The sequence below is a fragment of the Somniosus microcephalus genome, unplaced genomic scaffold, assembly GCF_052327205.1.
Source record: "Somniosus microcephalus isolate GS21.2 unplaced genomic scaffold, FLI_Smic_1.0 unresolved_chr4, whole genome shotgun sequence".
Taxonomy (NCBI): Eukaryota; Metazoa; Chordata; class Chondrichthyes; order Squaliformes; family Somniosidae; genus Somniosus; species Somniosus microcephalus.
The window spans coordinates 33,883,508-33,909,424 of record NW_028225182.1 but is presented as its reverse complement, the minus strand read 5'-3'; the positions used below and the strand labels follow the sequence as shown (position 1 = coordinate 33,909,424).

General features: G+C 52.0%; 1 protein-coding gene across 1 annotated transcript in view; it reads left to right on the top strand.

Moving 5' to 3' along the window:
* The first annotated feature begins 22,335 nt into the window (after nucleotides 1-22,335).
* The window catches only part of LOC147090492 (uncharacterized), a 4,666-nt gene continuing 1,084 nt past the window's right edge, over nucleotides 22,336-25,917 (top strand). Inside the window, exons 1-2 of the mRNA XM_085977270.1 lie at nucleotides 22,336-22,559; nucleotides 24,833-25,917. The exon at nucleotides 24,833-25,917 is cut by the window's right edge and continues 1,084 nt beyond it. The gene's annotated coding sequence lies outside the window, so the exon portion shown is untranslated. The remainder of the gene's footprint in view (nucleotides 22,560-24,832) is intronic.

Genomic DNA, 25,917 nt, shown 5'->3' with positions numbered 1-25,917 from the left:
GGATGAGAATTTTAAAATCGAGACGTTGCTTAACCGGGAGCCAATGTAGGTCAGCGAGCACAGGGGTGAAGAGGAGTTGGTGCGAATGTTAGGACACGGGCCAGCAGAGTTTTGGATGAGCTCGAGTTTACGGAGGGTGGGCGTTGGGACGGCAGCCAGGGGAGCGTCGGAATAGTCGAGTCGAGAGGTGACAAAGGCATGGACGAGGGTTTCAGCAGCGGACGAGCTGCGGTAGGGGACGGAGTTGGGCGATGTTAGGTGGGTGTTGGCGGTCCCAGCGACGGAGAGGGAGTGGGGATGAAGAGGGTGGAAGGTTGTGAGCAGTTCGATTGAGATGAGGAAATGTTCTGGTTCACTCTGGGCTGGGTCAGTAAGCCTGGGTCGGAGACTTGCAATTGGTTTTGGTATCGCTGGGAGGATGACGAAAATCAGCCGCTCTGAAAAGCTAAGTGGCGGCTCCTTGTGGAACGTTCGCGTCAGGTCAAGACCGGACCCTCCCTCACCGCGGCCGTGCCGGGCAATGTGCCAGGAGCTGGCAGCCCCCCCACCCCATTGAACCCCGAATAAAGGCCCACGGCGTCACACATGGGGGGGAAGCCACCTGGGTGAGATACCGTGGTCTCTCAGAAGTGCATGTTAACTTAACGCGCCGGGCGGTAATTCCGCAGGATCGGGGTGAACGCCGGGTTTACACCGCACCTGAGGGACTTGGCCTGGAGGGTGTTGCACGGAGCAGTCCTGTGCAATATGGTTTTAAATAGGTTCACGGACTCCCAGGCCGCTTGCCTTTTCTGCGGCCTGGAGGAGTCCGTGTTTCATGTCTACACGGAGTGTGAGAGGTCGCAGCCCCTCTTCCATTATTTGAAGGGGCTGCTCCTCGATTTTTGGCTGCACTTCAGTCCCACGCTCCTGATCTTTGGTCACCTGGTGCGGAGGGGAGAGGGTGGGCCGGAGGACCTCCTCATAGGACTGCTTCTGGGCCTGGCCAAAGTGACCCTCAACTGGTCCAGGCAGCGGGCGGTCGAGGGGGTCGTTCGGCCTGATTTCCTGCATTTCTTCCGCGGCCATGTTCGCGCCCGGGTGGCCCTGGAGATGGAGCACGCGGTGTCTGCCGGCACGCTTGAGGCCGTCCGAGACCGGTGGGCGCCGCGGGGACTGGAGTGCATCGTCACCCTGGCCAACCAAATTTTAATTTAATTTGTTAAGTTTTATGTAAAGTTTTATTTATTTACAGTCCATCTGTTTAAACACCCCATCAAAAAGAGTACACCGCGCCCGATGACATCACTCAAGATTAAAATCGGACGGGGTGTAAAAGAAAGACTTGCATTTCTATAGCGCCTTTCACGACCTCAGGACGTCCCAAAGCGCTTTACAGCCAATGAAGTAATTTTTTTTGAAGTGTAGTCGCTGTTGTAAAGGAGGCAACGCGGCAGCCAATTTGCGCACAGCAAGCTCCCACAGACAGCACTATGATAATGACCAGATCATCTGTTTAAGCGATTGATTGATGGAAAAATGTTGGCCTCAGGACACCCAGGGAGAAGTCCCCCCCCTGCTCTTCTCTGAAATAAGAACCGTGGGATCTTTTACGTCTACCTGAGAGGTTTAACCTCTCATCCGAAAGACGGCACCTCCGACCGCGCCGCGCTCCCTCAGCACTGGCACCGGGAGTGCCGGCCTGGATTTTGTGCTCAAGTCTCTGGAGTGGGACTCGAACGCACGACCTTAGGACCCAAAGGCGAGGGTTGCTGCCCACTGAGACTTTGAAAACCAGCCATGCGCCCAATCCCGTCATTTTCTTGACGGACGGGTAAGGTTAAAATTGCACCCCCCCCCCCCCCCCCGGTATCCCAGGGAGACTCAGCTCCTTCGAGGGGGGGGGGGTCAGGGGGTCAGGGGATGGGGAGTTGCACAAAATGGACGTCATTGTACTCGGTTCCCCTCCCCCCCCGCAGAGGTTACCGACCCTTCTGCCAGGGGAGAAACAGTTTCTCCTCAATAACAACAGAAAATGCTGCAAAAACTCAGCAGGCCAGGCAACATCCGCGGAGAGAGAAACAGAGTCAACGCTTCGGGTCGAAACCCTTCTACAGAACTGAGAGAAAAGGCAGGAAATGAAACAAAAGGCAGTTTGGGGGCTGGGAAATGGGGGAGGGGATGAAAGAAGAGACATTAGGAGATATTCAAGACGAGACGAGATGGTAATAGGACAGGTAAAGAAACAGACAATGGCTCTAAATGAAGTGTGAAATGCACTGGCAGAGTGAGAGACAGCTGCCGTGTGGGAGAGAGAAGAAAAGGAAAAGTCACAAACCAAAAGTGTGGATAAAAAATATAAAAATATAATAGGGGCCGAGATTATGATCTGAAGTTGTTGAACTCGATATTGAGTCCTGAAGGCTGTAAAGTGCCTCATCGGAAGATGAGGCGCTGTTCCTGGAGTTTACACTGAGCTTCCGTGGAACATGAGGTTTCACAGAATCACAGAAACCCCACAGTGCAGATAGAGGCCATTTCGGCCCATCGAGCCTGCACCGACACATATCCCACCCGATCCCCGTAACTCCTACACCAACACATATCCCACCCGATCCCCGTAACCCCACGTATTTAATCCCCCTAACACTAAGGGTCAATTTATCATAGGCAATCAACCTAACCCGCACATCTTTGGACTGTGGGAGGAAACCGGAGCACCCGGAGGAAACCCACGCAAACACGGGGAGAATGTGCAAACTCCACACAGACAGTCACCCGAGACCGGATTTGAACCCGGGTCCCTGGCGCTGTGAGGCAACAGTGCTAACCACTATGCCACCGTGCTGCCTCTCCTCATTTGCTCTTCATGATTTTGAACACCTCTATCAAATCTCCTCTCAACCTTCTCTGCTCTCAAGAGAACAGCATCTAGTCGTTTAATCACACTGTGGGATCTTGCTGTGCGCAAATAGGCTGCCGCGTTTTCCCTGCATTACAACAGCGACTACGCTTTAAGAAAGGTGCTATACTGGCTGCAAAACGCTTTGGGGCGCCCCGGGGGGTGTGAAAGGGGGCGAGTTCTGTGAATTCAAGTTCTTCTCTTCTTGTAAGCAGTAAGAGATCATGGTTGAGGGTTTCTTACAAGTTGAGGCCTAAGTGTAAACCTTCGCCCCCACACAATGACTCGCCTCTTCCTTTTGGGTTTGGCATTTTTTTTTTGGCACCGACCTGTTGCCGAGCAACTGGGAGGCTGGTTTCAATGTGAGGTGACGGGAGAATATTTGCCTCGGTACGTCTAGTCGCAGCTCCACCTGATGTAATGGCGGCTTAAGCACTGCCTTTAGTTTACAGGTCCCTCGGGCACGGGCGCCGGGCGCCAAACCCGCCCGGCTGAGACAGCAGTAAAGGAGTGCTGAGCCCTGACTTAAGAGCTTCCGAGACACACGCGAGAGGACTTATTATAGTCTAATCGGCATTCTAGTTGCCTCGGTTACCAAACACTCTAAAAATAGACACCGCCTTCGGCAGAACCTTTGACCTGCTAGGCCTCAAAGCCTGAGCTAGGCCCTGCCTGGATACAGGAGCTGTACCACAGGCTGGAACAGAACTCTGGGCCCGTATGGATAAATTTCTAAGTGAGGAAAGGGGAGGGGAATAAAAATCCCTTATTCTAAAAATGATTTATACTGAAATTTTTTAAAAATTCGTTTATGGGATCAGGGCTTCGCCGGCAATGCCAGCATTTATTGCCCATCCCTAGTTGCCCTTTAGGGTTGCCAACACTTGTCTGTATGTATTCCTGAAGGTTTTTATCACATGGCCTCCTGCCTCCAACTGCCCCACCCAGCCAAATAGCCCTTTTTCCCACCTCCAATCTTTAAATAATTAATAAACTAAAGAAAATTGGGGGTGGGAAAAACACATTTTTTTAAAGAATGTTTCCATGATTTTTCTCCTGGGTTACTCGCAGCAGTGTCCAGGAGTAAATTCCTGGAGACTTCAGGCCAATCCTGACTGAAATAGATATCAGTTCCGTCTAGAACGGCTGGACAATAAAAGACGAGGGTCCATCTCGTTCGCCTTCCACCATCCCGGCAGTCTGCCTGGTACAACGACAAATGGGAGTTGCTGACTGATCCTAGCAATCAATCTCCAGTCTGCAACAGACCCAGACACGGGGCGAGGAAACCCCACCCCCGAGTTGTTGGAGAACTTTGGGAACCAGAGGCCCAAAGCCACCAGTTCCTCCCGAGCGCGTCACAATCATAGAAACATAGAAGATAGATGCAGGAGTAGGCCATTCGGCCCCTCGAGCCTGCTCCGCCATTCAATGAGATCATGGCTGATCATCCAAATTCAGTACCCTGTCCCTGCTTTCTCCCCATATCCCTTGATCCCTTTAGCCTTAAGAAATATATCCAACTCCTTCTTGAATATATTTAATGAACTGGCCTCCACCACCCTCTGTGGTAGAGAATTCCACAGGTTCACCACTCTCTGGGTGAAGAAATTCCTCCTCATCTCTGTCCTAAATGGCCTACCCCTTACCCTTAGACTGTGACCCCTGGTTCTGGACACCCCCGCCATCGGGAACATCCTTCCTGCATCTAGTCTGTCCAAGCCTGACAGAATTTTATAGGTTTCGATGAGATCCCCTCTCAATCTTCTAAACTCCAGCGAGTACAAGCCCAATCGACCCAATCTCTCCTCATACGTCATTCCTGCCATCCCAGGTATCAGTCTGGTGAATCTTCGCTGCACTCCCTCCATGGCAAGAACATCCTTCCTCAGATAAGGCGACCAAAACTGCACACAATACTCGAGGTGTGGTCTCACCAAGGCCCTGTACAACTGCAGCAAGACATCCTTGTTCCTGTACTCGAACCCTCTTGCTACGAAGGCCAACATACCATTTGCCTTCTTAACCACACGTCATGTCTCAAATTACTCCTTGGCTGTGTCTCACTCATGTCACACAGAATCACAGAATCCCCACAATGCAGATAGAGGCCATTTCGGCCCATCGAGCCTGCACCGACACACATCCCACCCTATCCCCGTAACCCCACGTATTTAATCCCCTAACACTAAGGGTCAATTTATCATAGCCAAATCAACCTAACCCGCACATCTTTGGACTGTGGGAGGAAACCGGAGCACCTGGAGGAAACCCACGCAGACACAGGGAGAATGTGCAAACTCCACACAGACAGTCGCCCGAGGCCAGATTTGAACCCGGGTCCCTGGCGCTGTGAGGCAACAGTGCTAACCATGCCCTTTAAAGAAAGAAAGACTTGCATTTATATAGCGCCGTTCACAAACACCGAACATCTCGAAGCACTTTACAGCCAATGAAGTACTCACTGTTGTAATGTGGGAAATGCGGCAGTCAATTTGCGCACAGCAAGCTCCCACAAACAGCAATGTGATAATGACCAGATCATCGGTTTTAGTGATGTTGTTGGTTGAGGGATAAATATTGGCCCCAGGACACCAGGGAGAACTCACGCCCCCTGCTCTTCGAAATAGTGACTGTGGGATCTTTCACCTGAGAGAGCAGACGGGGCCTCGGTTAGGGAAGGACATCTGCCGTCCTTAGCCGGTCTGGGCCTATACGTGACTCCAGACCCGCAGCAATGTGGTTGACTCTTAACTGCTCCCTCTGAAATGGCCCAGCAAGCCACTCGGTTGTATTCAGCTGCTCGAGGGATGGCCAATACAAGCTGGTCCTGCCGGCGACGTCCACATCCTGTGAATGAATTAAAACGAATACAGACTAGGAAGGCCCCGGGTTCAGATCCTGGTCTGCGGCTGAGCCTGCTGATCACAAAATACATCGAATAGCTAGCGCCCGATTTGTGCTGCCACCCAGGTTGAATTCCCCCCCCCCCCCACCCCCCGCCCCGCTGTGTTTCCTCTCGGCTTCTGCTGTGCAAGGAGAAGAGGAAGAAACCAGCGGGGACGTTACAAGCCTGTGATATCCAGTCCTGGCTCTTCAGTATTATCCTATAAATTATAATAAATTTGATTGATTTGTGACTTAGCCAGCAATGTCAATCGTAGGAAGAACTAATTATTGTGTATTTAATAGTTATTTAAAAAAATTAAACATTTTTGTGAAGTAACCATTTTTATAGCTGTTTCGTTTTTTGTGGTGAACATCTTTCCCCCTTCCACAGTTCTGAAAATTCTTCCGGCCGCCTATTAAAAGGATCTCCAGCTGTGGAGATTGCCGCCCGCACCCCTCCTCCACCCCCAACATGTAAAACCACAAAGACCGTTTATATACACTCGTCAAGCTCCTCTGGGATGCTCATAGTTAGATGGAGCGAAGGGTGACCTGACATTTCTGTGAGTGTGGGGGAAGGGGGTGTGGGGGGCGCGTGGAACTCTGCCACTGACCCCCTTCGAAGTGCCTGGGGTCACAGGGCGGGGGCCTGCAAAAATCGGATCCCGGGAGGAGGCTGTTCAGCCCCTCGTGCCTGCTCCGCCGATCTCAATTACATCATTGCTAATGATCTCAATTAGATCTTAACTCCATCTACCCACCTTCGCTTCATGTTCCAAGAAGCACACAAAAAATCTATCGATCTCAGTTTTGAATATTTTCAATTGACCCGCCAGCCTCAACAGCTTTTTGGGGGAGAGAGTTCCAGATTTCCACTACCCTTTGTGTGAAGCTGTGTTTCCTGACATCACCCCTGAACGGCCTGGCTCTAATTTTAAGGTTCTGCCCCCTTGTTCTGGACTCCCCCCACCAGAGGAAATAGTTTCTCTCTATCCACCCTATCGACTCCTTTAATCATCTTAAACACCTCGATTACATCACCCTTTAATCTTCTATACCCGAGGGAATACGAGCCCAGTCTGTCCTCATAATTTAACCCTTTAGCCCCCGGGTATCATTCTGGTGAATGTGCCCTGCACCCCCTCCAAGGCCAATACATCCTTCTCGAGGTGCGGGGCCCAGAACTGAACGCAGTGCTCCAGATGGGGTCTGAGCAGAGCTTTATATCACTGTAGCGTAACTTCCATCCCATAGAAGGAGTTATTAGGACAGGTAAGAGGTCGGTTTTAAGGAGCGTCTTAAAGGAGGAGAGAGAGGCGGAGAGGTTTAGGGAGGGAATCCCCGAGCTTGGGGCCCCGACAGCTGAAGGCACGGCCGCCAATGGTGGAGCGATGGAAATCGGGGGATGCGCAAGAGGCCAGAGTCAAAGGAACAGAGCTCTCGGAGGATTGTAGGGCTGGAGGAGGTTACAGAGATAGGGAGGGGGGCGAGGCCATGGAGGGACTTGAACATGAGGATGAGAATTTTAAAATCGAGACGTTGCTTAACCGGGAGCCAATGTAGGTCAGCGAGCACAGGGGTGAAGAGGAGTTGGTGCGAATGTTAGGACACGGGCCAGCAGAGTTTTGGATGAGCTCGAGTTTACGGAGGGTGGGCGTTGGGACGGCAGCCAGGGGAGCGTCGGAATAGTCGAGTCGAGAGGTGACAAAGGCATGGACGAGGGTTTCAGCAGCGGACGAGCTGCGGTAGGGGACGGAGTTGGGCGATGTTAGGTGGGTGTTGGCGGTCCCAGCGACGGAGAGGGAGTGGGGATGAAGAGGGTGGAAGGTTGTGAGCAGTTCGATTGAGATGAGGAAATGTTCTGGTTCACTCTGGGCTGGGTCAGTAAGCCTGGGTCGGAGACTTGCAATTGGTTTTGGTATCGCTGGGAGGATGACGAAAATCAGCCGCTCTGAAAAGCTAAGTGGCGGCTCCTTGTGGAACGTTCGCGTCAGGTCAAGACCGGACCCTCCCTCACCGCGGCCGTGCCGGGCAATGTGCCAGGAGCTGGCAGCCCCCCCACCCCATTGAACCCCGAATAAAGGCCCACGGCGTCACACATGGGGGGGAAGCCACCTGGGTGAGATACCGTGGTCTCTCAGAAGTGCATGTTAACTTAACGCGCCGGGCGGTAATTCCGCAGGATCGGGGTGAACGCCGGGTTTACACCGCACCTGAGGGACTTGGCCTGGAGGGTGTTGCACGGAGCAGTCCTGTGCAATATGGTTTTAAATAGGTTCACGGACTCCCAGGCCGCTTGCCTTTTCTGCGGCCTGGAGGAGTCCGTGTTTCATGTCTACACGGAGTGTGAGAGGTCGCAGCCCCTCTTCCATTATTTGAAGGGGCTGCTCCTCGATTTTTGGCTGCACTTCAGTCCCACGCTCCTGATCTTTGGTCACCTGGTGCGGAGGGGAGAGGGTGGGCCGGAGGACCTCCTCATAGGACTGCTTCTGGGCCTGGCCAAAGTGACCCTCAACTGGTCCAGGCAGCGGGCGGTCGAGGGGGTCGTTCGGCCTGATTTCCTGCATTTCTTCCGCGGCCATGTTCGCGCCCGGGTGGCCCTGGAGATGGAGCACGCGGTGTCTGCCGGCACGCTTGAGGCCGTCCGAGACCGGTGGGCGCCGCGGGGACTGGAGTGCATCGTCACCCTGGCCAACCAAATTTTAATTTAATTTGTTAAGTTTTATGTAAAGTTTTATTTATTTACAGTCCATCTGTTTAAACACCCCATCAAAAAGAGTACACCGCGCCCGATGACATCACTCAAGATTAAAATCGGACGGGGTGTAAAAGAAAGACTTGCATTTCTATAGCGCCTTTCACGACCTCAGGACGTCCCAAAGCGCTTTACAGCCAATGAAGTAATTTTTTTTGAAGTGTAGTCGCTGTTGTAAAGGAGGCAACGCGGCAGCCAATTTGCGCACAGCAAGCTCCCACAGACAGCACTATGATAATGACCAGATCATCTGTTTAAGCGATTGATTGATGGAAAAATGTTGGCCTCAGGACACCCAGGGAGAAGTCCCCCCCCTGCTCTTCTCTGAAATAAGAACCGTGGGATCTTTTACGTCTACCTGAGAGGTTTAACCTCTCATCCGAAAGACGGCACCTCCGACCGCGCCGCGCTCCCTCAGCACTGGCACCGGGAGTGCCGGCCTGGATTTTGTGCTCAAGTCTCTGGAGTGGGACTCGAACGCACGACCTTAGGACCCAAAGGCGAGGGTTGCTGCCCACTGAGACTTTGAAAACCAGCCATGCGCCCAATCCCGTCATTTTCTTGACGGACGGGTAAGGTTAAAATTGCACCCCCCCCCCCCCCCCGGTATCCCAGGGAGACTCAGCTCCTTCGAGGGGGGGGGGGGTCAGGGGGTCAGGGGATGGGGAGTTGCACAAAATGGACGTCATTGTACTCGGTTCCCCTCCCCCCCCGCAGAGGTTACCGACCCTTCTGCCAGGGGAGAAACAGTTTCTCCTCAATAACAACAGAAAATGCTGCAAAAACTCAGCAGGCCAGGCAACATCCGCGGAGAGAGAAACAGAGTCAACGCTTCGGGTCGAAACCCTTCTACAGAACTGAGAGAAAAGGCAGGAAATGAAACAAAAGGCAGTTTGGGGGCTGGGAAATGGGGGAGGGGATGAAAGAAGAGACATTAGGAGATATTCAAGACGAGACGAGATGGTAATAGGACAGGTAAAGAAACAGACAATGGCTCTAAATGAAGTGTGAAATGCACTGGCAGAGTGAGAGACAGCTGCCGTGTGGGAGAGAGAAGAAAAGGAAAAGTCACAAACCAAAAGTGTGGATAAAAAATATAAAAATATAATAGGGGCCGAGATTATGATCTGAAGTTGTTGAACTCGATATTGAGTCCTGAAGGCTGTAAAGTGCCTCATCGGAAGATGAGGCGCTGTTCCTGGAGTTTACACTGAGCTTCCGTGGAACATGAGGTTTCACAGAATCACAGAAACCCCACAGTGCAGATAGAGGCCATTTCGGCCCATCGAGCCTGCACCGACACATATCCCACCCGATCCCCGTAACTCCTACACCAACACATATCCCACCCGATCCCCGTAACCCCACGTATTTAATCCCCCTAACACTAAGGGTCAATTTATCATAGGCAATCAACCTAACCCGCACATCTTTGGACTGTGGGAGGAAACCGGAGCACCCGGAGGAAACCCACGCAAACACGGGGAGAATGTGCAAACTCCACACAGACAGTCACCCGAGACCGGATTTGAACCCGGGTCCCTGGCGCTGTGAGGCAACAGTGCTAACCACTATGCCACCGTGCTGCCTCTCCTCATTTGCTCTTCATGATTTTGAACACCTCTATCAAATCTCCTCTCAACCTTCTCTGCTCTCAAGAGAACAGCATCTAGTCGTTTAATCACACTGTGGGATCTTGCTGTGCGCAAATAGGCTGCCGCGTTTTCCCTGCATTACAACAGCGACTACGCTTTAAGAAAGGTGCTATACTGGCTGCAAAACGCTTTGGGGCGCCCCGGGGGGTGTGAAAGGGGGCGAGTTCTGTGAATTCAAGTTCTTCTCTTCTTGTAAGCAGTAAGAGATCATGGTTGAGGGTTTCTTACAAGTTGAGGCCTAAGTGTAAACCTTCGCCCCCACACAATGACTCGCCTCTTCCTTTTGGGTTTGGCATTTTTTTTTTGGCACCGACCTGTTGCCGAGCAACTGGGAGGCTGGTTTCAATGTGAGGTGACGGGAGAATATTTGCCTCGGTACGTCTAGTCGCAGCTCCACCTGATGTAATGGCGGCTTAAGCACTGCCTTTAGTTTACAGGTCCCTCGGGCACGGGCGCCGGGCGCCAAACCCGCCCGGCTGAGACAGCAGTAAAGGAGTGCTGAGCCCTGACTTAAGAGCTTCCGAGACACACGCGAGAGGACTTATTATAGTCTAATCGGCATTCTAGTTGCCTCGGTTACCAAACACTCTAAAAATAGACACCGCCTTCGGCAGAACCTTTGACCTGCTAGGCCTCAAAGCCTGAGCTAGGCCCTGCCTGGATACAGGAGCTGTACCACAGGCTGGAACAGAACTCTGGGCCCGTATGGATAAATTTCTAAGTGAGGAAAGGGGAGGGGAATAAAAATCCCTTATTCTAAAAATGATTTATACTGAAATTTTTTAAAAATTCGTTTATGGGATCAGGGCTTCGCCGGCAATGCCAGCATTTATTGCCCATCCCTAGTTGCCCTTTAGGGTTGCCAACACTTGTCTGTATGTATTCCTGAAGGTTTTTATCACATGGCCTCCTGCCTCCAACTGCCCCACCCAGCCAAATAGCCCTTTTTCCCACCTCCAATCTTTAAATAATTAATAAACTAAAGAAAATTGGGGGTGGGAAAAACACATTTTTTTAAAGAATGTTTCCATGATTTTTCTCCTGGGTTACTCGCAGCAGTGTCCAGGAGTAAATTCCTGGAGACTTCAGGCCAATCCTGACTGAAATAGATATCAGTTCCGTCTAGAACGGCTGGACAATAAAAGACGAGGGTCCATCTCGTTCGCCTTCCACCATCCCGGCAGTCTGCCTGGTACAACGACAAATGGGAGTTGCTGACTGATCCTAGCAATCAATCTCCAGTCTGCAACAGACCCAGACACGGGGCGAGGAAACCCCACCCCCGAGTTGTTGGAGAACTTTGGGAACCAGAGGCCCAAAGCCACCAGTTCCTCCCGAGCGCGTCACAATCATAGAAACATAGAAGATAGATGCAGGAGTAGGCCATTCGGCCCCTCGAGCCTGCTCCGCCATTCAATGAGATCATGGCTGATCATCCAAATTCAGTACCCTGTCCCTGCTTTCTCCCCATATCCCTTGATCCCTTTAGCCTTAAGAAATATATCCAACTCCTTCTTGAATATATTTAATGAACTGGCCTCCACCACCCTCTGTGGTAGAGAATTCCACAGGTTCACCACTCTCTGGGTGAAGAAATTCCTCCTCATCTCTGTCCTAAATGGCCTACCCCTTACCCTTAGACTGTGACCCCTGGTTCTGGACACCCCCGCCATCGGGAACATCCTTCCTGCATCTAGTCTTTCCAAGCCTGACAGAATTTTATAGGTTTCGATGAGATCCCCTCTCAATCTTCTAAACTCCAGCGAGTACAAGCCCAATCGACCCAATCTCTCCTCATACGTCATTCCTGCCATCCCAGGTATCAGTCTGGTGAATCTTCGCTGCACTCCCTCCATGGCAAGAACATCCTTCCTCAGATAAGGCGACCAAAACTGCACACAATACTCGAGGTGTGGTCTCACCAAGGCCCTGTACAACTGCAGCAAGACATCCTTGTTCCTGTACTCGAACCCTCTTGCTACGAAGGCCAACATACCATTTGCCTTCTTAACCACACGTCATGTCTCAAATTACTCCTTGGCTGTGTCTCACTCATGTCACACAGAATCACAGAATCCCCACAATGCAGATAGAGGCCATTTCGGCCCATCGAGCCTGCACCGACACACATCCCACCCTATCCCCGTAACCCCACGTATTTAATCCCCTAACACTAAGGGTCAATTTATCATAGCCAAATCAACCTAACCCGCACATCTTTGGACTGTGGGAGGAAACCGGAGCACCTGGAGGAAACCCACGCAGACACAGGGAGAATGTGCAAACTCCACACAGACAGTCGCCCGAGGCCAGATTTGAACCCGGGTCCCTGGCGCTGTGAGGCAACAGTGCTAACCATGCCCTTTAAAGAAAGAAAGACTTGCATTTATATAGCGCCGTTCACAAACACCGAACATCTCGAAGCACTTTACAGCCAATGAAGTACTCACTGTTGTAATGTGGGAAATGCGGCAGTCAATTTGCGCACAGCAAGCTCCCACAAACAGCAATGTGATAATGACCAGATCATCGGTTTTAGTGATGTTGTTGGTTGAGGGATAAATATTGGCCCCAGGACACCAGGGAGAACTCACGCCCCCTGCTCTTCGAAATAGTGACTGTGGGATCTTTCACCTGAGAGAGCAGACGGGGCCTCGGTTAGGGAAGGACATCTGCCGTCCTTAGCCGGTCTGGGCCTATACGTGACTCCAGACCCGCAGCAATGTGGTTGACTCTTAACTGCTCCCTCTGAAATGGCCCAGCAAGCCACTCGGTTGTATTCAGCTGCTCGAGGGATGGCCAATACAAGCTGGTCCTGCCGGCGACGTCCACATCCTGTGAATGAATTAAAATGAATACAGACTAGGAAGGCCCCGGGTTCAGATCCTGGTCTGCGGCTGAGCCTGCTGATCACAAAATACATCGAATAGCTAGCGCCCGATTTGTGCTGCCACCCAGGTTGAATTCCCCCCCCCCCCCCACCCCCCCGCCCCGCTGTGTTTCCTCTCGGCTTCTGCTGTGCAAGGAGAAGAGGAAGAAACCAGCGGGGACGTTACAAGCCTGTGATATCCAGTCCTGGCTCTTCAGTATTATCCTATAAATTATAATAAATTTGATTGATTTGTGACTTAGCCAGCAATGTCAATCGTAGGAAGAACTAATTATTGTGTATTTAATAGTTATTTAAAAAAATTAAACATTTTTGTGAAGTAACCATTTTTATAGCTGTTTCGTTTTTTGTGGTGAACATCTTTCCCCCTTCCACAGTTCTGAAAATTCTTCCGGCCGCCTATTAAAAGGATCTCCAGCTGTGGAGATTGCCGCCCGCACCCCTCCTCCACCCCCAACATGTAAAACCACAAAGACCGTTTATATACACTCGTCAAGCTCCTCTGGGATGCTCATAGTTAGATGGAGCGAAGGGTGACCTGACATTTCTGTGAGTGTGGGGGAAGGGGGTGTGGGGGGCGCGTGGAACTCTGCCACTGACCCCCTTCGAAGTGCCTGGGGTCACAGGGCGGGGGCCTGCAAAAATCGGATCCCGGGAGGAGGCTGTTCAGCCCCTCGTGCCTGCTCCGCCGATCTCAATTACATCATTGCTAATGATCTCAATTAGATCTTAACTCCATCTACCCACCTTCGCTTCATGTTCCAAGAAGCACACAAAAAATCTATCGATCTCAGTTTTGAATATTTTCAATTGACCCGCCAGCCTCAACAGCTTTTTGGGGGAGAGAGTTCCAGATTTCCACTACCCTTTGTGTGAAGCTGTGTTTCCTGACATCACCCCTGAACGGCCTGGCTCTAATTTTAAGGTTCTGCCCCCTTGTTCTGGACTCCCCCCACCAGAGGAAATAGTTTCTCTCTATCCACCCTATCGACTCCTTTAATCATCTTAAACACCTCGATTACATCACCCTTTAATCTTCTATACCCGAGGGAATACGAGCCCAGTCTGTCCTCATAATTTAACCCTTTAGCCCCCGGGTATCATTCTGGTGAATGTGCCCTGCACCCCCTCCAAGGCCAATACATCCTTCTCGAGGTGCGGGGCCCAGAACTGAACGCAGTGCTCCAGATGGGGTCTGAGCAGAGCTTTATATCACTGTAGCGTAACTTCCATCCCATAGAAGGAGTTATTAGGACAGGTAAGAGGTCGGTTTTAAGGAGCGTCTTAAAGGAGGAGAGAGAGGCGGAGAGGTTTAGGGAGGGAATCCCCGAGCTTGGGGCCCCGACAGCTGAAGGCACGGCCGCCAATGGTGGAGCGATGGAAATTGGGGGATGCGCAAGAGGCCAGAGTCAAAGGAACAGAGCTCTCGGAGGATTGTAGGGCTGGAGGAGGTTACAGAGATAGGGAGGGGGGCGAGGCCATGGAGGGACTTGAACATGAGGATGAGAATTTTAAAATCGAGACGTTGCTTAACCGGGAGCCAATGTAGGTCAGCGAGCACAGGGGTGAAGAGGAGTTGGTGCGAATGTTAGGACACGGGCCAGCAGAGTTTTGGATGAGCTCGAGTTTACGGAGGGTGGGCGTTGGGACGGCAGCCAGGGGAGCGTCGGAATAGCCGAGTCGAGAGGTGACAAAGGCATGGACGAGGGTTTCAGCAGCGGACGAGCTGCGGTAGGGGACGGAGTTGGGCGATGTTAGGTGGGTGTTGGCGGTCCCAGCGACGGAGAGGGAGTGGGGATGAAGAGGGTGGAAGGTTGTGAGCAGTTCGATTGAGATGAGGAAATGTTCTGGTTCACTCTGGGCTGGGTCAGTAAGCCTGGGTCAGAGACTTGCAATTGGTTTTGGTATCGCTGGGAGGATGACGAAAATCAGCCGCTCTGAAAAGCTAAGTGGCGGCTCCTTGTGGAACGTTCGCGTCAGGTCAAGACCGGACCCTCCCTCACCGCGGCCGTGCCGGGCCATGTGCCAGGAGCTGGCAGCCCCCGCCCCCCCCCGCCCCATTGAACCCCGAATAAAGGCCCACGGCGTCACACATGGGGGTGAAGCCACCTGGGTGAGATACCGTGGTCTCTCGGAAGCGCATGTTAACTTAACGCGCCGGGCGGTAATTCCGCAGGATCGGGGTGAACGGCGGGTTTACACCGCACCCGAGGGACTTGGCCTGGAGGGTGTTGCACGGAGCAGTCCTGTGCAATATGGTTTTAAATAGGTTCACGGACTCCCAGGCCGCTTGCCTTTTCTGCGGCCTGGAGGAGTCCGTGTTTCATGTCTACACGGAGTGTAAGAGGTCGCAGCCTCTCTTCCATTATTTGAAGGGGCTGCTCCTCGATTTTTGGCTGCACTTCAGTCCCACGCTCCTGATCTTTGGTCACCTGGTGCGGAGGGGAGAGGGTGGGCCGGAGGACCTCCTCATAGGACTGCTTCTGGGCCTGGCCAAAGTGACCCTCAACTGGTCCAGGCAGCGGGCGGTCGAGGGGGTCGTTCGGCCTGATTTCCTGCATTTCTTCCGCGGCCATGTTCGCGCCCAGGTGGCCCTGGAGATGGAGCACGCGGTGTCTGCCGGCACGCTTGAGGCCGTCCGAGACCGGTGGGCGCCGCGGGGACTGGAGTGCATCGTCACCCCGGCCAACCAAATTTTAATTTAATTTGTTAAGTTTTATGTAAAGTTTTATTTATTTACAGTCCATCTGTTTAAACACCCCATCAAAAAGAGTACACCGCGCCCGATGACATCACTCAAGATTAAAATCGGACGGGGTGTAAAAGAAAGACTTGCATTTCTATAGCGCCAATGAAGTAATTTTTTTTGAAGTGTAGTCGCTGTTGTAAAGGAGGCAACGCGGCAGCCAATTTGCGCACAGCAAGCTCCCACAGACAGCACTATGATAATGACCAGATCATCTGTTTAAGCGATTGATTGATGGAAAAATGTTGGCCTCAGGACACCCAGGGAGAAGTCCCCCCCCTGCTCTTCTCTGAAATAAGAACCGTGGGATCTTTTACGTCTACCTGAGAGGTTTAACCTCTCATCCGAAAGACGGCACCTCCGACCGCGCCGCGCTCCCTCAGCACTGGCACCGGGAGTGCCGGCCTGGATTTTGTGCTCAAGTCTCTGGAGTGGGACTCGAACCCACGACCTTATGACCCAGAGGCGAGGGTTGCTGCCCACTGAGGCTTTGAAAACCAGCCATGCGCCCAATCCCGTCATTTTCTTGACGGACGGGTAAGGTTAAAATTGCACCCCCCCCCCCCCGGTATCCCAGGGAGACTCAGCTCCTTCGAGGGGGGGGGTCAGGGGATGGGGAGTTGCACGAAATGGACGTCATTGTACTCGGTTCCCCTCCCCCCCCGCAGAGGTTACCGACCCTTCTGCCAGGGGAGAAACAGTTTCTCCTCAATAACAACAGAAAATGCTGCAAAAACTCAGCAGGCCAGGCAACATCCGCGGAGAGAGAAACAGAGTCAACGCTTCGGGTCGAAACCCTTCTACAGAACTGAGAGAAAAGGCAGGAAATGAAACAAAAGGCAGTTTGGGGGCTGGGAAATGGGGGAGGGGATGAAAGAAGAGACATTAGGAGATATTCAAGGCGAGACGAGATGGTAATAGGACAGGTAAAGAAACAGACAATGGCTCTAAATGAAGTGTGAAATGCACTGGCAGAGTGAGAGACAGCTGCCGTGTGGGAGAGAGAAGAAAAGGAAAAGTCACAAACCAAAAGTGTGGATAAAAAATATAAAAATATAATAGGGGCCGAGGTTATGATCTGAAGTTGTTGAACTCGATATTGAGTCCTGAAGGCTGTAAAGTGCCTCATCGGAAGATGAGGCGCTGTTCCTGGAGTTTACACTGAGCTTCCATGGAACATGAGGTTTCACAGAATCACAGAATCACGGAAACCCCACAGTGCAGATAGAGGCCATTTCGGCCCATCGAGCCTGCACCGACACATATCCCACCCGATCCCCGTAACCCCTACACCAACACATATCCCACCCGATCCCCGTAACCCCACGTATTTAATCCCCCTAACACTAAGGGTCAATTTATCATAGGCAATCAACCTAACCCGCACATCTTTGGACTGTGGGAGGAAACCGGAGCACCCGGAGGAAACCCACGCAAACACGGGGAGAATGTGCAAACTCCACACAGACAGTCACCCAAGGCCGGATTCGAACCCGGGTCCCTGGCGCTGTGAGGCAACAGTGCTAACCACTATGCCACCGTGCTGCCTCTCCTCATTTGCTCTAGCAAAACCCTTCATGATTTTGAACACCTCTATCAAATCTCCTCTCAACTTTCTCTGCTCTCAGGAAAACAGCATCTAGTCGTTTAATCACACTGTGGGATCTTGCTGTGCGCAAATAGGCTGCCGCATTTTCCCTGCATTACAACAGCGACTACGCTTTAAGAAAAGTGCTATACTGGCTGCGAAACGCTTTGGGGCGCCCCGGGGGGCGTGAAAGGGGGCGAGTTCTGTGAATTCAAGTTCTTCTCTTCTTGTAAGCAGTAAGAGATCATGGTTGAGGGTTTCTTACAAGTTGAGGCCTAAGTGTAAACCTTCGCCCCCACACAATGACTCGCCTCTTCCTTTTGGGTTTGGCATTTTTTTTTGGCACCGACCTGTTGCCGAGCAACTGGGAGGCTGGTTTCAATGTGAGGTGACGGGAGAATATTTGCCTCGGTACGTCTAGCCGCAGCTCCACCTGATGTAATGGCGAATTAAGCACTGCCTTTAGTTTACAGGTCCCTCGGGCACGGGCGCCGGGCGCCAAACCCGCCCGGCTGAGACAGCAGTAAAGGAGGCCTTGCAATTGGCCTCAGCACCCTTGCGAGGTGACACATCAGGTGACTTCACCTCCAACCCCCACATCCCCCACCCCCCACTCCACCTTGCTGGAAAATGTGTGGCCAGCGGGAGACAGCCACATCAGGGAGGCCTGTGTGATGCCCCCCGTGGCTGAGCAGTTTGCTGTCACTCACTGTGGAGAGTCAGACACAGCGACTAGGGTTTGTTACCACAGGGCAGACAGATATCCCAGTCTGTTGCAGTGTACACCCTCTATATACCGCATTGTTCCCAGCTTTTACCCTCTAAATACCTCACTGTTCCCCAGTGTATCTCCTCTATATTACACAGGATTACACAGGATATACGGCACAGAAACAGGCCATTCGGCCCAACCAGTCCATGCCGGCGTTTATGCTCCACTCGAGCCTCCTCTCGCCTTTCCTCATCTAACACCATCAGCATAACCCTCTCAATCAGCTCCACTGGACGGGCCACATCATCCGCATGCCCGATACGAGACTCCCAAAACAAGCGCTCTACTCGGAGCTCCGACATGGCAAGAGAGCCCCAGGTGGGCAGAGGAAACGCTTCAAGGACACCCTCAAAGCCTCCTTGAAAAGGTGCAACATCCCCACCGACAGCTGGGAATCCCTGGCCCAAGACCGCACAAAGTGGAGGAGAAGCATCCGGGAAGACGGCAAACACCTCGAGTCTCTTCGCCGGGAGCAAGCGGAAGCCAAGCACAGGCAGCACAAGGAGCGCACGTCAACCCAAGCACCCCACCCACCGTCTGCCCCACCCGTGACAGAGACTGTAGGCCCCGCAATGGGCTCATCAGTCACCTAAGAACTCATTTTTAGTGTGGAAGCAAGTCATCCTCGGTTCCGAAGGACTGCCTAAGAAGAAGAGAAGAACCCTCTATTCCCTTCTCCCTCATATGCTTGTCCAGCCTCCCCTTAAATGCATCGATACTATTTGCCTCAACCACTCCCTGTGGTAGCGAGTTCCACATCCTCACCACTCTCTGGGTAAAGAGGTTTCTTCCCAATTCCCTATTTGATTTCTTGGTGACTACCTTATATTGATGGCTTCTAGTTTTGATCTTTCCCACAAGTCTCTGTATCCACTCTGTCAAAACCTTTCGCAATTTTAAAGGCCTCTATCAGGTCACCCCTCAGCCTTCTCTTTTCTAGAGAAAAAGAGACTCAGCCTGTTCATCCTTTCCTGATCGGCATAACCGGGCATTTCTGGAGGCCCACTGTTCCCCTGTGCATCGAGATGAAATCCCAGGCAGGCACTTGGGAAGGCTTCGTCTCCATAGCAACAGCTTGCCAGCAAGACAGGGCGGAAGATTTCAGCTTGACGATTAACCGTTGAGTCACTCGATTCAGAACTGTTGGCTAACTGTGGAGCCACGGTTTGAGGGGGACTGCTTACCTCACTCCGAGTGCCAAGTAGGGTCACTGCAAACGGCCTCGGGTGCCCACGGGCGAGGGAGGAGAGAAATCAGCCAGCTTGCCTCTCCTGGTGCTAAAAAGGATTTTTACAAAATAGAAGGAGGTCATTCGGCCCATCATGCCTGTGCTAGCTCTCTGAAAAAGCTCTCCGCTTAGTCCCATTCCCCTGCCCTTTGCCCATTCAGCCCATCATGCCTGTGCTAGCTCTCTGAAAGGGGTCTCCGCTTAGTCTCATTCCCCTGCCCTATCCCCGTAACATTTTTAAAAAACATTTATCCATGTCTCTATTCTTGATTCTGCTTCCCCCACTGTTTCAGGCCAGGTGTTCCATGTCCTAACAGCACACTCCTAACAAGATTCTGAGGGGGGGATTGACAGGGTAGATGCTGAGAGGTTGTTTCCCCTGGCTGGAGAGTCTAGAACTAGGGGGCATAGTCTCAGGATAAGGGGTCGGCCATTTAAGACTGAGATGAGGAGGAATTTCTTCACTCAGAGGGTTGTGAAGCTTTCAAATGTTGGTGTTCAGAGAGATTTGGGTGTCCTCGTGCAAGAAACACAGAAAGCTAGCATGCAGGTACAGCAAGCAATAAGGAAGGCAAATGGCATGTTGGCCTTTATTGCAAGGGGGTTGGAGTATAAGAGTAAGGAAGTCTTGCTCCAATGGTACAGGGCCTTGGTGAGACCACACCTGGAGTACTGTGCACAGTTTTGGTCTCCTTATCTAAGGAAGGATATACTTGCCTTGGAGACGGTGCAACGAAGGTTCACTGGATTGATCCCTGGGATGAGAGGACTGTCTTATGAGGAGAGATTGTGTAGAATGGGCCGATACTCTCTGGAGTTTAGAAGAATGAGAGGTGATCTCATTGAAACATACAAGATTCTGAGGGGGGGATTGACAGGGTAGATGCTGAGAGGCTGTTTCCCCCTGGCTGGAGAGTCTAGAACTAGGGGGCTTAGTCTCAGGAAAAGGGGCCGGCCATTTAAGATTGAGATGAGGAGGAATTTCTTCACTCAGAGGGAGGTGAATCTTTGGAATTCTCTGCCCCAGAGGGCTGTGGAGGCGGAGTCGTTGAGTATATTCAAGGCTGAGATCGACAGATTTTTGGACTCTAGGGGAATCATGGGATATGGGGATCGGGCGAGAAAGTGGAGTTGAGGTCGATGATCAGCCATGATCTTATTGAATGGCGGAGCAGGCTCGAGGGGCCCTGTGGCCTACTCCTGCTCTTACTTCTTATGTTCTTAACTTGTTGCCCTTCAGTCACCGACTGACCGACCAGTGGAAATAGCTTTTCTTAAGTTAGCTCATCAAAACCCTTCATAATGTTAAAACACGACCATTGGATTTCCTCTTACTCTAGCTCTAGAACTTGCTCCCTAAATCTCTCTGCCTCTCCACCTCTCTCTCCGCCTTTAAGATACATAAGTACAGGAGGAGGCCATTCTGCCCCTCGAGCTTGTACCGCCATTTAATAAGATCATGGGCTGATCTGTATCTTAACTCCGTCTACCTGCCTCGGTTCTGTAACCCTCAATACCCTTACCCAACAATAACCTATCTCTCTCAGTTTTGACATTTTCAGTTGGCCCTCCCCCCGCCCCCCTCCCCCCCACCCCGTTTTTAGGGAATGCGTTTTCAGAGCTGCAGTGGCCACTGTAAAGAGGAGGTTACCAAGTGCCAGAGAATCATGAGGCACAGAAAGAGGCCATTCGGCCCGTCGTGCCTGTGCCGGCGCTTTGAACGAGCTCTCCAATTAGTCCCACTCCCTTCTGCTCTTCCCCCGTAGTCCTGCAAACTTTTCCCCTTCAAATATTTATCCCATTCCCTTTTGAAAGTTACTATTGAATCTGCTTCCACCGCCCTTTCAGGCAGCGCATTCCAGATCACCACAACTCCCTGCTTAATAATAAATTCTCCTCATCTCGTCCTCTGGTTCTTTTGCCAATTATCTTAACTCTGTGCCCTCTGGTTACCGACCCTCCTGCCAGTGGAAACAACTTCTCCCTATCCACTCTGTCAAAAGCCTTCATGATGTTGAACGCCTCGATTAAATCTCCTCTTAACCTTCTCTGCTCCAAGGAGAACAATCCCAGCTTCTCTTGCTGCAGTTGTACAGGGCCTTGGTGAGACCACATCTTGAGTATTGTGTGCAGTTTTGGTCGCCTTATCTGAGGAAGGGTGTTCTTGCCATGGAGGGAGTGCAGCGAAGACTCACCAGGCTGATACCTGGGATGGCAGGAATGACGTATGAGGAGAGATTGGGTCGATTGGGCTTGTACTCGCAGGAGTTTAGAAGAATGAGAGGGGATCTCATTGAAACTTATAAAATTCTGACAGGACTGGACAGACTAGATGCAGGAAGGATGTTCCCGATGGTCGGGGAGTCCAGAACCAGGGGTCACAGTCTAAGGATAAGGGGTAGGCCATTTAGGACAGAAATTAGGAGGAATTTCTTCACCCAGAGAGTGGTAAACCTGTGGAATTCTCTACCACAGAAGGCAGTAGAGGCCAATTCATTAAATATATTCAAGAAGGAGTTGGATATATTTCTTAAGGCTAAAGGGATCAAGGGGTATGGGGAGAAAGCAGGGACAGGGTACTGAATTTGGATGATCAGCCATGATCGCATTGAATGGCGGAGCAGGCTCGAGGGGCCGAATGGCCTACTCCTGCTCCTATCTTCTATGTTTCTATGTTTCTAGTCTCTCCACGTAAGAATCTCAATGGTCCCTGTGGTGCCAATTCAATTAACAACGTATAGGAACTTAACAAGGCCAGGAGCTGTGAGGCGGCACAATGCAGCAAACAAGACCTGTTTGTGCTACTTCTGGTGATGCGAAGCTACAACAACAAGGGAACTCAAGGGAATAAGAGATATGGAAAATCACAGCCTTCCATCGGGCAGGTGGCAGCCCCTTGAGTGAGGGCAGAGGGCTGGTAGCTCGGTCTAAGCCACGAGGATACAGTAATAGCTGTTGCCATCCAGATAGCAAGAGGCTGCTCCTGGACGTGAGATACCTCTGGCGAGGTGGGCTGGCCATTCAGCTCCCCCGCTGACCCTTGGGGCCTGTTACTGAAAGCGGACAGAGAAGGCCCAATCGTCCCTGCCAGCAAAGGTTCACTCACCGGCACTCCCTTGACGCTCGCCCGCCTCAGCAGGCAGCAGCTGCGGAAGGTAAGGGCAAAGGAACGCGCGGTGACTTGTGTCTGTTCTGATGCCGGGGGGGGGGGGGAAAAGTCCATTGCTGTTTGTAAAGTGCCATCCGAAGCCAAGGTTGTGGGAATTAATGGGTAGGGGGGTTTGGTCCATGGGGTGTCTGTGTAATGGGAGTGAATGGGAAGGGGTTTGGTCCATGGGGTGTCCGTGTAATGGGAGTGAATGGGAAGGGGTTTGGTCCATGGGGTGTCCGTGTAATGGGAGTGAATGGGAAGGGGTTTGGTCCATGGGGTGTCCGTGTAATGGGAGTGAATGGGAAGGGGTTTGGTCCATGGGGTGTCCGTGTAATGGGAGTGAATGGGAAGGGGTTTGGTCCATGGGGTGTCTGTGTAATGGGAGTGAATGGGAAGCGGTTTGGTCCATGGGGTGTCCGTGTAATGGGAGTGAATGGGAAGGGGTTTGGTCCATGGGGTGTCCGTGTAATGGGAGTGAATGGGAAGGGGTTTGGTCCATGGGGTCTCTGTGTAATGGGAGTGAATGGGGAGCGGTTTGGACCATGGGGTGTCCGTGTAATGGGAGTGAATGGGAAGGGGTTTGGTCCATGGGGTGTCCGTGTAATGGGAGTGAATGGGAAGCGGTTTGGTCCATGGGGTGTCTGTGTAATGGGAGTGAATGGGAAGCGGTTTGGTCCATGGGGTGTCCGTGTAATGGGAGTGAATGGGAAGGGGTTTGGTCCATGGGGTGTCCGTGTAATGGGAGTGAATGGGAAGGGGTTTGGACCATGGGGTGTCCGTGTAATGGGAGTGAATGGGAAGCGGTTTGGTCCATGGTGTGTCCGTGTAATGGGAGTGAATGGGAAGGGGTTTGGACCATGGGGTGTCCGTGTAATGGGAGTGAATGGGAAGGGGTTTGGTCCATGGGGTGTCCGTGTAATGGGAGTGAATGGGAAGCGGTTTGGTCCATGGGGTGTCCGTGTAATGGGAGTGAATGGGAAGGGGTTTGGTCCATGGGGTCTCTGTGGTAATGGAGTGAATGGGAAGCGGTTTGCTCCATGGGGTGTCCATGTAATGGGAGTGAATGGGAAGCGGTTTGGACCATGGGGTGTCCGTGTAATGGGAGTGAATGGGAAGCGGTTTGGTCCATGGGGTGTCCGTGTAATGGGAGTGAATGGGAAGCGGTTTGGTCCATGGGGTGTCCGTGTAATGGGAGTGAATGGGAAGCGGTTTGGTCCATGGGGTGTCCGTGTAATGGGAGTGAATGGGAAGGGGTTTGGTCCATGGGGTGTCCGTGTAATGGGAGTGAATGGGAAGCGGTTTGGTCCATGGGATCTCTGTGTAATGGGAGTGAATGGGAAGCGGTTTGGTCCATGGGGTCTCTGTGTAATGGGAACTGGTCCATGGGGATTCTATAGAATGGGAATGAAAGGGAAGGGGTTTGGTCTATGGGGTGTCCATGTAATCACAGAATCACAGAATCCCCACAGTGCAGATAGAGGCCATTTCGGCCCATCGAGCCTGCGCCGACAAATATCCCACCCTATCCCCGTAACCCCACGTATTTAATCCCCTAACACTAAGGGTCAATTTATCATAGCCAAATCAACCTAACCCGCACATCTTTGGACTGTGAGGAGAAAACCGGAGCACCCGGAGGAAACCCACGCAGACACAGGGAGAATGTGCAAACTCCACACAGACAGTCGCCCGAGGCCGGATTTGAGCCCGGGTCCCTGGCGCTGTGAGGCAACAGTGCTAACCACTATGCCACCGTGAATGGGAAGGGGTTTGGTCCATGGGGTCTCTGTGTAATGGGAGTGAATGGGAAGGGGTTTGGTCCATGGGGTGTCCGTGTAATGGGAGGAAATGGGAAGCGGTTTGGTCCATGGGGTGTCCGTGTAATGGGAGTGAATGGGAAGGGGTTTGGTCCATGGGGTCTCTGTGTAATGGGAGTAAATGGGAAGCGGTTTGGTCCATGGGATCTCTGTGTAATGGGAGTGAATGGGAAGGGGTTTGGTCCATGGGGTGTCCGTGTAATGGGAGTAAATGGGAAGCGGTTTGGTCCATGGGATCTCTGTGTAATGGGAGTGAATAGGAAAGGTTTGGTCCATCGGATTGTATACAGTAGGAGTGAATGGGAAGGGGTTTAGTGCATTGGGATGCTATACAATGAGACGGAGTCTGGGTGACTGGGATCTAAGCTCCCAGGACCCTCTCGATCTATTTCTGATGGTTTCGAATTTGCAGTAGGTTTCTTTATTTCGATAACTGATGTTTCACTTCCCATTTTTGCAGCACCAGTGCTGGCCAAAGATTTGGAGAAAGTGAAAGACAATTCTTGAGTCAACAAGAAACAGCAAAAACATCAGAGGTCGGAGCGGGCCAAACACTTTACACAAACCCCGTCCGCTACCTGGGAACAGAGTGCGGGACAGAATCGATCAGAAGATATTTTGGTCCGCTTGACAGGTGGTCAGCAGAAGTGAGGAAGGTAGTCTGGTCTGGGAAGCCCTGGAACAGAGGCATCGGACCTTGACTCTCACAATCTTCTCAGTTCTGAAGGCAGACGGACAGGACAGAGCTGGAACATGGAGCTATTTAGCAGTGTTACTATCCCATAGCACCAAGTGACAATTTGTGACCACGCTGAGGACTGGGCTTCCCTCTACTCCAGGATTTGGAGAAAGAGGAGATAAGGCATTCAGGCTCTCCGTGAGATTGCTACGGTAACCTGCGGCGAAGGAGGATTGCCCACTCTGGTGTGGGCAGTGGTTGGACCCCCTGCCCCCATTCCTTCCTGCCCTATGCAACTGATGATCGTGCCCATTTCCTGTTTGACCAATTCACTGCAGAAACGTGTTGGAAACAGAAGGAAAGGGCCTGTAGTCAAGGTGGATCGGTTGTTACATCGCCACCCCAAGCCACAGGACATAACCGGACTTCTTTGGCAACGAGAAACTGGTGTCCCTTAGCCAGCAGTCCCCAGAGACAACAGCAGATGTCTACAAGTCATTGCATGTCAGGCCACCTCCCCTGAGGCCATCTGTTTACCGTGAGCAACTCCCGTTGAAGGTCTGTTTTTCCAACCCGGCACCAAACAACAGGAAGAGAACATCTCGTTCGGGGGCCAAGAAAGAAGCAATTTGTTTGGAGGGTGGAGCAGGAGGTGTGCAAACTTAGGCCCAATCTCACGAAGAAGCACATCAGGAGTTGACCGCACTGGACTCCAACATCACCTCCTCCTTTTGCCAGCAGAGTTTTATTTTTTGCGGGCGTTCGACTATAAAAAAGGAGGGAGGGGGAGTGATCCTAATGAAACACTGGAGGAAGCGGGACAGAGGAATCTAAGTAGTAGCTTGAGAAGGTGGGTGGGAGGGGAA